Below are 12,743 nucleotides of genomic sequence, written 5' to 3' on the forward strand. Positions count from 1 at the left end.
TCTTTCCCTCACTCTGGAAAGTATACACTCACTCTAGCCAGAAAATAAAAATAAGCAAATCAAAACAAACAAATAGCAAATGGTATATTTCAAATTGCTTTACTTTACTCCACTGAATGTCACCAAATATTCATTTTTTTCTTCAATTTTCCTTAAGAATGACTTTACAAGGCCCCCAAATGTCAATGCAAAAGGATGAGGTTAAAGCTGAGTATGTGGTTGACCTTGTGGTTAAGTGCTCTAAGATGGGAAATTATTATATATGTTTTCCAGTAACGTGAGATTAGAGAACTTATCATTGGTAATAAGTTTAATGACTCAGAAACCATGCAGAGTATTTTTTCATATTTTATATGAAGAAATCAAGTCACTAAAGGCTTTCCCTGCCATCTGATAAACTGCATCTATCCAGGAATGAAAATCTAAACACAGCACAGCAGTTCCTCTGACCCTTCCCAGCATCCTGTCCACATTCAGATAGAGGCATCTATACCACATTGGACTCAGGCTGAGTCTGGTGTCACCTGGTATAACCCTGAGAAGCCCAGCTGTACCTGAAATGCCATGCTTATTCATTCTACAAACATCTTTCACACACCTATCATGTTCCAGGCACTGTAGTGGATGGTATACATTAAAATAGAAATATCATCTTAGTCCATTAACTTTAAAGATTTTATTTCTGAGGTCCACCCAGAGTGACTCCAGAAGTCTCAAATCAAATTGGACACTCAATCGAATTCCCCCTAAGATAACCCTAGAGATTTGAAATATTCATCTCTAAACAGTGGATTTAATAAACTGGTGTTAGCCTCCTGTCTTTTAATGTTTGCTCTCCACTTATTTGTTTTGGTTTAATATAAATTATGGTACCTGGTAGAAGGGGTAAAATCAAGACTTTAAGCCTTTAGGCATTTATACCTCAGAACGAGCACATTTCCTTTTCTCTCAGAGGGTAGAATAAAGACTGTTACTACATAGTCCCATGTCTTGGCATCATAGAAGTTTGTCCTGCTTTGGAAGGACAAATAAGGCTCACTGATAGGTGAGTGCTTTTCAAGATAAGATCCTAGAATCCAATGCATGCTTCGTATTTTAATCTGTGAAGGTAGTCTTAACAGAACACCACAGACTGGGCAGCTTAAATAAGACATTTTATCTCCTTACAGTTCTGGAGGTAGGAAGTCCAAGTTCAGGATCCCAAAAGGGTTGGTTTCAAGTGAGACTACTCTTGGCTTATTGACATCTGCCTTCTTACCGTGTTTACACATGGCCTCTTTGTATGTGTATAGAGAGAAAGAGATCTGGTATCTCTTCTATAAGGTCACCAGACCTATGGGTTTAGGGCCTCACACTTACGATGTCATTTAACCTTAATTATTCTTATAGGCCCTACCACCAAATATAGTCACACTGGGGTTAGGGCTCCAACATATGAATTATGAGAGAGAACACAATTTGGTCCATAACATATTGTCTAATGTGAGATACATTAGGCACAAGGTAGTAAAAATACATATAAGGCGTGTGTGTGTGTGTGTGTGTGTGTGTGTGTGTGTATATATATATATATATATACCAGGCCATAATTCTGTGCTCAAGAGGCACTTACTTACAATGCAGTGCAATAATTACAATACTGTGCTGGGTATGAAGTGGGCAGAAAAGACCAATTTGAGCAGGTCAGGGAAAGCTTTCAGAGGAGCCTGGGTATAGAAAAGAGTAGAGCTGTTGGGGGTTGGGAGTGGGGTGAAGCTTTATTGCGCAGAGGCAGAAGCATGTGGGAAAGTGATATATTCATTCCTCTAACTAGTCTCCAGTCACAAGCAAGGTCATACAGCAAATGTGGTGCTGCAGCTAGCTGGACCCTTGAGTAGCTAGGGGATGTAAGAACAGCACAGATATATGACCAAGGTGATATCTATAAGGCGTGTGTGTGTGTGTGTGTGTGTGTGTGTGTGTGTATATATATATATATATATACCAGGCCATAATTCTGTGCTCAAGAGGCACTTACTTACAATGCAGTGCAATAATTACAATACTGTGCTGGGTATGAAGTGGGCAGAAAAGACCAATTTGAGCAGGTCAGGGAAAGCTTTCAGAGGAGCCTGGGTATAGAAAAGAGTAGAGCTGTTGGGGGTTGGGAGTGGGGTGAAGCTTTATTGCGCAGAGGCAGAAGCATGTGGGAAAGTGATATATTCATTCCTCTAACTAGTCTCCAGTCACAAGCAAGGTCATACAGCAAATGTGGTGCTGCAGCTAGCTGGACCCTTGAGTAGCTAGGGGATGTAAGAACAGCACAGATATATGACCAAGGTGATATCAGAGAAGGATGCTGCACTGTGGTATGCTATAAGGCGCTTAGACTTGATCAGGTGCTTAGGCATTGGATACTATCCATTAAAGAGTTTTAAGCAGAGGAAGAAGCTGAATAATTTTCACCAAGAAAGTTCTTTTGGGAAGCAGTTGGGAGGAAGCATGTGTGAGATTAGAGGTCCGGGCTAGTGGGTAGTGACATATCAGGCGGGTGACAGAGCCTCAAAACAGCTGTGACAGTGCTATGGGTGGCAGAGAGACAGCTAGACATCACACACAATGCACGGGACTGGGAGTTAACACTGCTGTGCTAAGTGAGGGGAAAGTCTCAGATGGATCCCAGGTTCTGGTGTGGTGACCAGTGGAGCCATTATCAAGAAAAGAAACCAAGGCAAGGATGGAGGGAGAAGGCAGAATTGTAGAAAAACCACCAGTGAAGTTCACAGTTCAGCTTCCTGGACCAGAAAGGAGCTTCTCTCTTCAATTTCTGTGTCAGGTGACCCTACCCTTCAGCAGATTTCAAAGACCTAGGGGTGGCATTGTGACTTAGAGCATTGTGTTTGACAGATACCTTTGGAATCAGTAATTTGTTTACTGAAATCCATAATTAATAAGACTTCTATATGATCATGACCTAAGTTGGTTTAGTCAGAAAAGTTTCCTAGTAAATAAACCTTTAGTCATCTGTTGCCAAGAAAATTAAAAAGCTTTTGGTCTAAAATCCATCAACCTGTTGACCTTATTGTTACTATGAAACAGATCCTGTTTCAGATCTTGTTTTTATACCTGCTGTGATTCAGGTAGATGGAAATCTTAAGAGTCTCAGGGTTGGCCAGAGAAGCAACTTACCTTAAAGGAGCTGAGGAAACAAAGTTGGACAGGGAAAAAAAAAAAGAAAAGAGGTAAAATAAACACTCTCTTCTGTGCACACAACTTAAATCTCCAGTTACTCTTTGATGAAGAGAGGGGGCGAATGAGTAAATCCTCAGGTCAGTGCTTTTGAGCCCTGGTTTGACTGTAATATAATTACAACAAACCTGTTTCATTTTCCTACCTGACTGCTTTTGAATTGTCTTCTCAGACAAGGTCTCAGTGGGGACAAGTCTCAATCTCACAGGCATGGGATGGAAGTGGAGCTCAGACATGGAGCACTCAACACTCCTGAGAGAGAGGAGAGAGAGCGTATATGAGTGAGTATGAGGGAGAAAGAATGACAGAGAAGGAGAATGAGAGAGACAATGAAAGATGAGAAAGGGTGAGGGAGAAAGATTGAAAGAGAATGGGGGGAGAATGAGAGAAGCAGAAGAGAGAAAATGAGAGAGAATGGGGAGGAAAAGAACGAGAGACAGTGAGAAATAATGAGAGAGAATGACAGAATGAGAGAGTAAGGGAGAATGACAGAATGAGGGAAAGAACGAGACAAATGGAGAAAGGCGGAGAGCGAGCGAGCGTGTGAGAGAGCGCACGCGAGCGCTTTAATTCGGCCGTGCGCCTTCCATAGTCCCATTTTTCCCTCTCCTGTGGTAACGCTCGGTCTCTTTCTGCGAACACCCCCCTCTCCTCTCCTGAGAGTCCCCGAAGCTAAGCAAACTAACCAAACTACAGCAGCCCAAGGCGGCCTTCCCCTCAGTGCACCCCGCCTGCAGACGCAGTGCACGCCGAATGCCGGGGCGCGGGAGGAAGGCGGGGCGGCGGGCGGGGCCGGGCTTCGGGGGCGTGCCCTGGGCGGTTGCCAAGCCCCCGCCCCTGGCCCGCCCCGCCGCTTAATTCGGACGCGCCGGGCCGCGGGGTGTGAGAGCCGCCCTGAGCTGGACTGTGCTGCGGGCCCGGTCGCTGCCGTCAGAGCCGCCCTTGCGCCTCCTCGAGCCGCCGCGGAGCAGTTGAGCCGCTGTACAACGCCGCGGGCTCTCAGAGCGAGCTGGGGAGGGAGCCGCGCGCCTTTGTGCGCGCTGAGGTAGGTTCGCCCCCCGCACTTACTTTACCACACAAAGACGAGGGGCTCGGGGAGCAGAAGGGCGGTGGGCGTGTGGGGAGCCCGGGTCGCCGCACGCCAACCCGCACTGCGCCGGCCGGGTCCCAGCGCCTGCACGCAGCGGGACTCGGGCGGTGGCCCCGGCCGAGGGGCGCTGCGAGGCGCCGGGCGATGGGAGGGAAAGAAGCCAGGGTGGCCACTCTGCTCATTGTTGCCTCCTTGGCCCTGTGATTCGGGGGACTCCTGCCTGGAGTGGGGTGCGCTGCCCAGTCGGGTGGACCGCGCTGCCGGATGCCGGTTCTTGGCGCCCCCTCGCCCCTCGCTGCCGGGGCGGACAGACGGGGTCCGCGGCCAGACGCCAGCCCCTGCCGGCAGACAAAGGCGGGGCCTGGGGGGGGTTGTCCCCGCTTGAAAGGTGGCCTTGACACTGTCTCCATCCTGCAAGTAAGTTTTCTGTTTTTGACTCATCTGTCTTTACTATCCAGTGAGCCGAGCATATGGGGTGTGCGTGAGCACACAAGTCCAAACATTTGGGGTTTTATAATTTCCCTCCAAGCATCTTCAGGTTACTCGGAAATGGCACTGATGTATGTGGCCAAGTTTTAACGCGCTTCGTAGGGGATGGTGGCAAGCCCTTCTGAAATTTGAAGAGGAATCCTACTGAGAAGATAAATTGCAGCTCTTAATCTCTGCAGCAAGGTATACTAACCATACTCTTCCTGTGAGAGATTGTGGTCAATAACGGTAGAGCAAAGTTACTTGATTTGAATGCGTGTGATAGAAGAACAAAATGAGGCCTTTTAGACTTTACAACCTTAAATTTGAGATTTCTTTTAAACACCCCATTTCTCTAGCCATGTTCCCTCCCCTTTGCTTTGGTCATTTTAGCCATCCAAGTTGCTTCAAGATGAAATATTGTCTGGGTCGCCTGCGTAGAGAAGTGTTAGTAATTTCATGTTGAAAGCTTTTAATTATAAAATTATATATGCTCACATATAATATGAAAAACAAAAAAAAAAAAAAAGAAAAAATTACTCATGTGCCTGCCACCCAGACACATCCTGAGGATGGAGGCATCTTTGCTTGATTAATGTATTGGCAGGCATGGGTGTGTTTGTGGGAAAGTATATGTGAGTGCTTGTGAGAGATACACACACTAAAGGTATCGCTGATTCTTAATCTTTATCAGTCACATCAGTCTAAAACGTATTTATACTGACAATTCTACAATATTGGTTTGCCATTTTTATACTGTTTAATACCAACAAGTTGTTTTCAAATATATTTTTCTCATTGCCTTGCAAATACCCATCTGTACAGAAGGGAGTAGGAAGATGTAGGAAAAAACAATGTAATTTCCACTTTATTTGGAAAAATGGACTGACAAAAATGTTCTTTGGACTGTGTTCTTTACATTTAAGGAGTAGTTTCGGATTGACTTTTTAAAAATAAAAGTAAAATTTCCAGCTTTTAAAATATTTAAAAAGTAGAGTTGTATTCCGAGACTCATGAAAAATATGTTATGGAAAGGAATTCTTTTTGTAGAACTAGTAACAACAGTGATTTTACTGCTGAGTATAATAATGCTTGCTTCTGAAACACCTTCCACTGAGAAAGTAAAATAAGAAGGGTTTCTCCATGAGTATTTTTGAGTGTATATTTGTGTAGATTTAGCCATTGGACATTATTTTCTCATTTAAAATTTTTGGATGTTTAAATTCTCAAATATGCAAAGTAAAATGGGGTCTTTGAGACAACCATTTAGAAGTAGGTTGATCATTAATATGATGCAATACTTTTTAAAGTTAAAAGAATTGGCAGTAAGGAAGTTGTGATTATATCATGTCAGCTGCATTTTTTTGTTGTGGTTCCTAGTATTTGGGGCTCCTTAATCTGCAGTTTAGCATTCCTTCATCTGCATGAACACTTTGGGTAGTATTGCAATTTAGTAGTGACCTGCACTGAATGAGTGAACTATAATAGTCTCCTGTAATGATCAGCATACCTTCAGGAATAATGCTACCTTCTACATACAGAAAATTCCAGTAGGAAATAACAAAATCTTTATTTTATATTTTTCAACTCTCCCATGGCACCTTGGCTAGTGTAAGCAACAGAGCCAAGCTGGACCTGAGGTCAGAGTTTAGTTTTGTTCTTCACTTCTCCTACTGCCTGGCAGGAAGGAGAGGAAAGTGTGGGAGAGACCTAGGGTTATGGACTTTCAGTAGTTATTTTTGATGGCAGCCTCCTACCCCAGGGGACCGGAGATTCCATTCCTGGATCGGTTAAAAGTAGACTTGGTTTGTGTGTGAGATCAGTACTATAAGAAATCTTGAACTCCTGAACTGTAAGAAGATGGGTGCTGTTATTCATTCATTCATTCTTGTGCTCTGTAATTTTTTTTTTTTAATTATCTATTGTCTTCTATGAGTGAGAAAGGGAAAGCAAGACAGAGAGTGAGAGAATACCTTCAGCCAGGATCTTGACACTGTGGTTCACCCTCACCTGTCAGCCATCCCTGGATCATGGGCAAACACATACCCAGTGTACTCAGGGAAGTCTCTGGACTTGAACTTCTTATATGGGGTTACTTCACAGAACATAATGCCTTACTGCTATGCCACTGTCTGGCCCCTCTCACAAGGAAAGGTGGAAAAGATTTTTACTGATGTTCTTTGGGACTAGTTGATGGACAGATGACTTCTTCTGACTAAAAGAGGGAACAGAGAAAATTATCAAGGTAGCATACTATTGTTATTAGTGTTCTGTGCTTTTCTCTAGAATTTTATGGGCAAGTTTTGAGAGTATGGGTCAGGGAGTTTGGTTGAGTGAGATCTAGATTTCAGGCATTTGTAAAAGTCCCTGGATATCTTGGCAAGTTGTCACCCTTATTTAAGTCTAGAGAACTTGGCTATGGGACCAGCTCATTTAGGGGCTCTTTCTGGGGTCACATTGGGTTGGAAAATCTACTGTGGGTAAGAAGGTTATGTGTGATCCCAGGGCTGCATGTAGCCTTGGGATGACCAGTGAGACTTCTTTGTGTAGTTCCCTTGTTTAATCTTGGTCTGTTTTTCCTTCTTTTTTGGAGAGTTTTTTTGCTATAGGGCATGTGCGCTTGCCAGAAAGACAGAGACAGACAGAGAGATAGAACGCAAGAAATCACTCCCCAGGGAGGATGGCCACGATGCGATCCCTTCTCCTCCATTCTCCTCTCGGGATCTTGGGCATGCATGCACAAGCGCCCAGCGTGAGTTTAAGCCACCGAGTCCGGGACTCGAACCGTAGTTGGCTACATGGGAGTTCAGTGACATAGCTATTATGCTAACTGCTGATTCCTCCCTTTTCCTTCTTGAAGCAAACCATTTTTCTCCCCTTTTCCTTTCTAGTTCAAAAAGTACTGGACTTTATCATCTGAACTTTCCCTTACCCTAAATTCTTAGGGAATTATGCTGTAAAGGAGTCATCAACACTTTAACTCATCTGATACAGGTTGAGTATCTTAGAGATATCTAAACATGAACTTAATTTTGTTCCATGTTCACTGTATATACAAAGCTTGAAGGTAATTTTAAACAGTCATTTTGTATTTAATACCACTTGTGGCTTTCTGTCAGTACTCAGAAAGTTTCAGGTTGTTAGCACTTCAGATTTTTTTATTTAGGGCTGCTCAGCCTGTGTTACTGATTCCAGTACCCTATAGGTAACAGAAATAAAATTACTTGGCAAACTGGCTTAGGTTGCCATGTAGGCTTGGTAAATTGACAAGGGGCCATTTCTAAGGCTGATGGGGGAAGCTTTGGTTTTTATTTCATCTTCATTTCACAGACGTTATCTAGTACCTCTTGTGTGCCAGGCACCAGGTTTACTGCAGTTAACGAGTCTGATGAGGAATCCGTGTCTTCATGGCAGTGTAGGTGAGGAAGATATAGAAAGAATTGCACAGCTTTATGCAAAAATTATTTAATTGCAGTATGGTAAGAGCTGTAAAGAGAAAGTAACAGTTTAGCAATTGAGGTATCTCAGAAAGGATGATGTAAGTCACAGCTCAGGCAGGGGTTGTGTTCTGACTGTAAAGGAGGGTAGAGGAGGCAGGTAATGAATGTGAATTGCCCAGGCTGGCCAATGAAGAGCATACTGGTAGGGGCTGGGCTGAGCAGATTAAGTGGTCTGCTGGGTTTTGCCTAGAATTTTGGCTGAGGGGGTTGGGACACTTTCTTGTGCAGAATTCAGTGAGGACTGGGACACTTTGTGCTGTTGTTTCCATGTCCTTGCTGAGGGTAAATGTCAAGGCCAATATCTTGGGAAGCCAGTGGTGTTAGGGACCTGGTGCCCCCAGCTGGCTGGGACTCAGGAGTGAGGGCTAGTCAGCTGGCTGCAGTTATGTCCACCCGAGGTTATAAGTGAAAAGATGAGACAGGGATTTTGTAAGGAAAAAGTGAAAAGACTTAAGAATATTATTCAAGCTCAAGTAAACTGTAGGAGGGAAAACTTGGGAAGAGATGCAGAAAACGGAAGAAATAGTGCTTTAACATTAGTGAAATCTTGGGACCAGCAGTTAGCGTAATGGCTATGTCGCTGGACTCCCATGTAGTCGACCGCGGTTTGTGTTGCGGACTCCGTGGCTTAAAGCTCACGCTGGGCGCGTGTGTGTGTGTGCCCAAGATCCTGAGAGGAGAATGGAAAAGAAGGGATTGCGGCGTGGCCATCCCTCCTGGGGGGGGGGATTTCTCTGTTTCTGTCTCTCTGTCTCTCTCTGTCTGTCTGGCGAGTGCCCGTGCCCTAAAGCAAAAACCTCTAAAAAAAAAAATTAATGAAATTTTGAACCTTGGGTGGTGTAGTTCTACCAAAGAGATCGGTTTTGGTGAAGTAGCTGGTGAAGAGTGATTATGTCTGATGTGAATGTATTAAAATTCCCATGTCCTGAAAGAAGTTAAAAATGTTGGCATAGCAGTTGTGTCACTGGACTCCCACGTAGTTGACTGTAGTTCGAGTCCTGAGTCCAATGACTTGAAACTCACACCGGGCACGTGTGTGTGAGTGCTCAAGATTTAGAGAGAAGAAGAGAAGGGATTGCAGTGTGGCCATCCCTTCTGTAGGGAGATTTCTCGCTTTCTCTCTCTCTGTCTGTCTGTCTGGCAAGCTCACTTGCCCTATAGCAAAAATCTCAAAAAAAAAAAAAAAAGGTAAAAGAAACAAAGTTCAAACATGTTACAGTGGGGCTTGTCCCATGGCATGTTGGTAGTGTGCTGCTTCAAAGAAGACAAATCCCACATGGCAATCACAGTTCAAGTCCTCAGCGTGGTCAGCCTGATCCATGCCTGGGATCAGCAGGCTAGGGGGCTAGAGGAAGGGGATTGCGGCATAACCAGACCCTGAGGAGGGTGTGTTCATCTCTCTCTGTTTCTCATGTGTACTTTCTGTTGTGAATGAAGAAATGTCACTGTGGATATATATACACACAGAGGGACTTTATTTACAGTGTTCTTTGCCTTAAAACTTTTGGTCATTTGAAATAGGTGATACTGTGGTTAGGGGCCTTTAAACATTGTTCCCCCTTTTTTCATCTAAGTTGTTTTGTTTTGTTTTGTTTTGTTTTCGAGAGGTTTATTAGGGCGTGTATGTCCCAGGGTGAGTTTAAGCGACCGGGACCGAACCATGGCCGACTACGTGGGAGTCCAGCGAAATAGCCATTATGCCAACTGCTGGTCACTTCCCCCTTTTTTCAGTAGCTACTCAGAGTAGTATAATATAGGAGAGAGAGAGAGACTTATTATTTTGAGTATCCTAAGCCCAAGCTCACCATGAATTAGTATGTGTTTTTTGAGCATCCGTGTATTTTTGTTTTCTGACACTTTCCTCTAAAAAATGGAATTAATCACATATGCCTACCTCTTAGAGTTTTCTTGATGATGAAATGAAAGCCTGCATTCTTTGTATCTGGCTGTCCTTCCAGAGAATGCCGCAGAATTCTAGCATGGTTCCACTACTATACAGGTGACTTTTTGAAGGCGAGAGGAGGCAGGGGACAGAATAGTGAGGAAAATCAGCTGTACCATCCTGCAGATTCCTAACGTGGAGGATCCTTTTTGTTATTCTATGTTTAGGGGATGGAAGGCTTCAAAAAGTAATAATAGATGATCAGACTTAAGAGTTTGACCCTGACTAGTCAGTAAATCTATCAGGGCTTCTGTATTCTTACCTATGAAGTGCATTGGAAACAATAAATGAAATTATGGCAATATTATTATGACCAACTATTAGCTCTTGAGCACTTCCTATGTGGTAGGCATTGTGTGAAATGCTTAATGGCATTTCTTCATTTATTCAGCAAATATTTCACAAATGCTAATATATGCCAGGCACTGTTCCAGACTATAGATCTGCACATAGGATAAAGAGGACATGTTCTAGTGGGATGACAGACAGTAAATAGGTAGATAAAATGATTCCCATGATCAGTGCTGTAAAGGAAATTAGATCAACTCAAGGGGCTGGTGGCTGGTGGGAGAGAAAAAGGTATTTTTAATAGGGTGTGGTCTCTCTGAGGAGGAAAATATTTGCAATCTGAATGATGTAAGAGGGTGAGCTTCACTACAGTCTGTGCAGAAGGAAGTGCACATAATGGCCCAGTGATCAGAAGGATCTTGCTCTTGAAGGAGTAGCAAGAAGGCCTGTGTGTCTGGAACCAGGTGGGCAGGGTAGAAAGAAGGATATGAGATGAAGTCTAAGCAGGGAGTCTTATAGATTATGGATTAACTAATGGGAAAACTGTGGAGGGTTATAAGGAGGTGGAAGACATTCATCTTGCATTTTATAAATATCCATTTTTCTGTGGAGAGCAGTGGTAACTACAGAGGGCCTGGAATGGAAGCGGAATGAGAGCATGGGGAACAGGGATTAGTGGGGGCTATTGCAGGATCCCTAGGAGATGTACAAGGACCAAGATAGAGTTGGTGAGAAGTGGTTGGATGCCCTATGTTTTAGAAGATGGAACTATCAGGACTTGCTCATGGATTGGAGCTAATTTGGCCTCTAGTCATGGAGTACAAGATACTATCATTTATTTATCAATATGGGAAGACTGGAGGTAGAGGATTATCTTTATAATGCTCGCATAGCCTCCGAAATGATTATTATTACATTCTCATTTTGCAGATATAGAAACAGAGGGTTAGAAAAATAAAAGGTTTTTGCTAGGGAAAAGCTGAGTCATGATTAAGATCCTAATCAGATCCATGCTCAAACCTTGCATTTTCAACCATTTTTGTTACACCCTGTAATTATTTGAATTTACTATCATGGCTGATTGATGTGAAAGTACCTGCACAAATACTTTAGAAATACATCATTTTTTGTTTTTGTTTTTTAATGTAGCTTTATTGAGGTATAATTTATATTCCATATAGTTAACTCATTATAAATGTATGGTTTCATAATTTTTAGTAAATTTGTAAGGTTTGGCAGTCTCTACCCCAGTCTAGTTTTAGACCTTGTAGTCAGTTTCTGGTCCTACCCCCAACCATAGGAAATTACTGATCGTTTTTTCTGTCTCTAGAGTTTTGCCTTTTCTAGAAATTTTGTACAAATAGAATCTTACAATATGGTCTTTTATGTCCAGCTTTGTTCATTTAGCATAATGTTTTTAGGCTCATCACTGCATAATTCATCTGCTTTTAAGGAACATTCTTTGTCAGAAAAGACTCTGCTGATGAAAAAACATCCTCTGAGATGTGCCTTAAGTTGATAATCATAGCTACCATTCACTGAGCATTTATTATGTGCCAATTACAGTTACATTCTTTATGCTCTGTGATATTCCAACAATTCTGTGAGGGACTTAGTATTTTACACATGGGATAACTGAAGCATAGAGAGATTAAAAAGCTTATCCAAAATTATAAGAATACAAATCAGATCTGAGCCTTCTCTTTGCACAACTGCCTCTTGACCACTCCTGGGTGTTTCCTTACACATGTATCTAAAGCTCATGACTTTTTACTTTTAGAAAGGACTTAGAATCCTAATTGGAATTAATGCGCTTCCCGGGTGAATCTAACATTGTAGTTTTAAGAATATTTATACTGAGTTTTTATTTTGGTGTTACCATGTGGAAATTATAGTGTCTTAAATTGATTTATTTGGGTCATTAGTGTTTTTGTTTTTCAGAAAGAGATTTTTGCTATAGGGCATGTGCACTTGCTGGAGAGGCAGAGAGACAGAAAGGGAGAAATCGCCCCCAAGGGGGGATGGCTACGTTGCAGTACCTTCACTCCCATTCTCGTCTCGAGATTTTGGGCACACATGCGTATGTTCCTGGCATGAGTTTTAGGCCACCAGGTCCCAGACTCGAAGTGCAGTCAACTATATGGTAGTGCAGCAACATAACCATTATGCCATCTGCTGGTCCCAGGGCAGTAGTTTTCTTAGGCATAGAATCAGGACAGCACTAAAA

At 42.9% G+C, this 12,743-nt stretch overlaps 1 protein-coding gene and 1 long non-coding RNA gene across 3 annotated transcripts in view; one reads left to right on the plus strand and one right to left on the minus strand.

The window, feature by feature from the left end:
- LOC102489759 (uncharacterized) overlaps window positions 1–3,956 on the minus strand; it is a 28,208-nt gene extending 24,252 nt beyond the window's left edge. The window contains exons 1-2 of the long non-coding RNA XR_334797.2: window positions 3,915–3,956; window positions 3,374–3,480 (exon numbers count right to left, since the gene is read on the minus strand). This is a non-coding gene — a long non-coding RNA (uncharacterized LOC102489759). The remainder of the gene's footprint in view (window positions 1–3,373; window positions 3,481–3,914) is intronic.
- FAM107B (family with sequence similarity 107 member B) overlaps window positions 1–12,743 on the plus strand; it is a 247,903-nt gene that overhangs the window by 153,634 nt on the left and 81,526 nt on the right. The window contains exon 1 of one of the 2 annotated variants that reach the window (XM_006150331.3): window positions 4,102–4,273. The exons of the other annotated variant lie outside the window; for it this stretch is intronic. The gene's annotated coding sequence lies outside the window, so the exon portion shown is untranslated. Of the gene's footprint in view, window positions 1–4,101; window positions 4,274–12,743 lie in introns of those variants that run through there. 2 annotated transcript variants of the gene reach the window in all.

The sequence above is a fragment of the Tupaia chinensis genome, unplaced genomic scaffold (assembly GCF_000334495.1).
Source record: "Tupaia chinensis unplaced genomic scaffold, TupChi_1.0 Scaffold000285_1, whole genome shotgun sequence".
Lineage (NCBI taxonomy): Eukaryota > Metazoa > Chordata > Mammalia > Scandentia > Tupaiidae > Tupaia > Tupaia belangeri.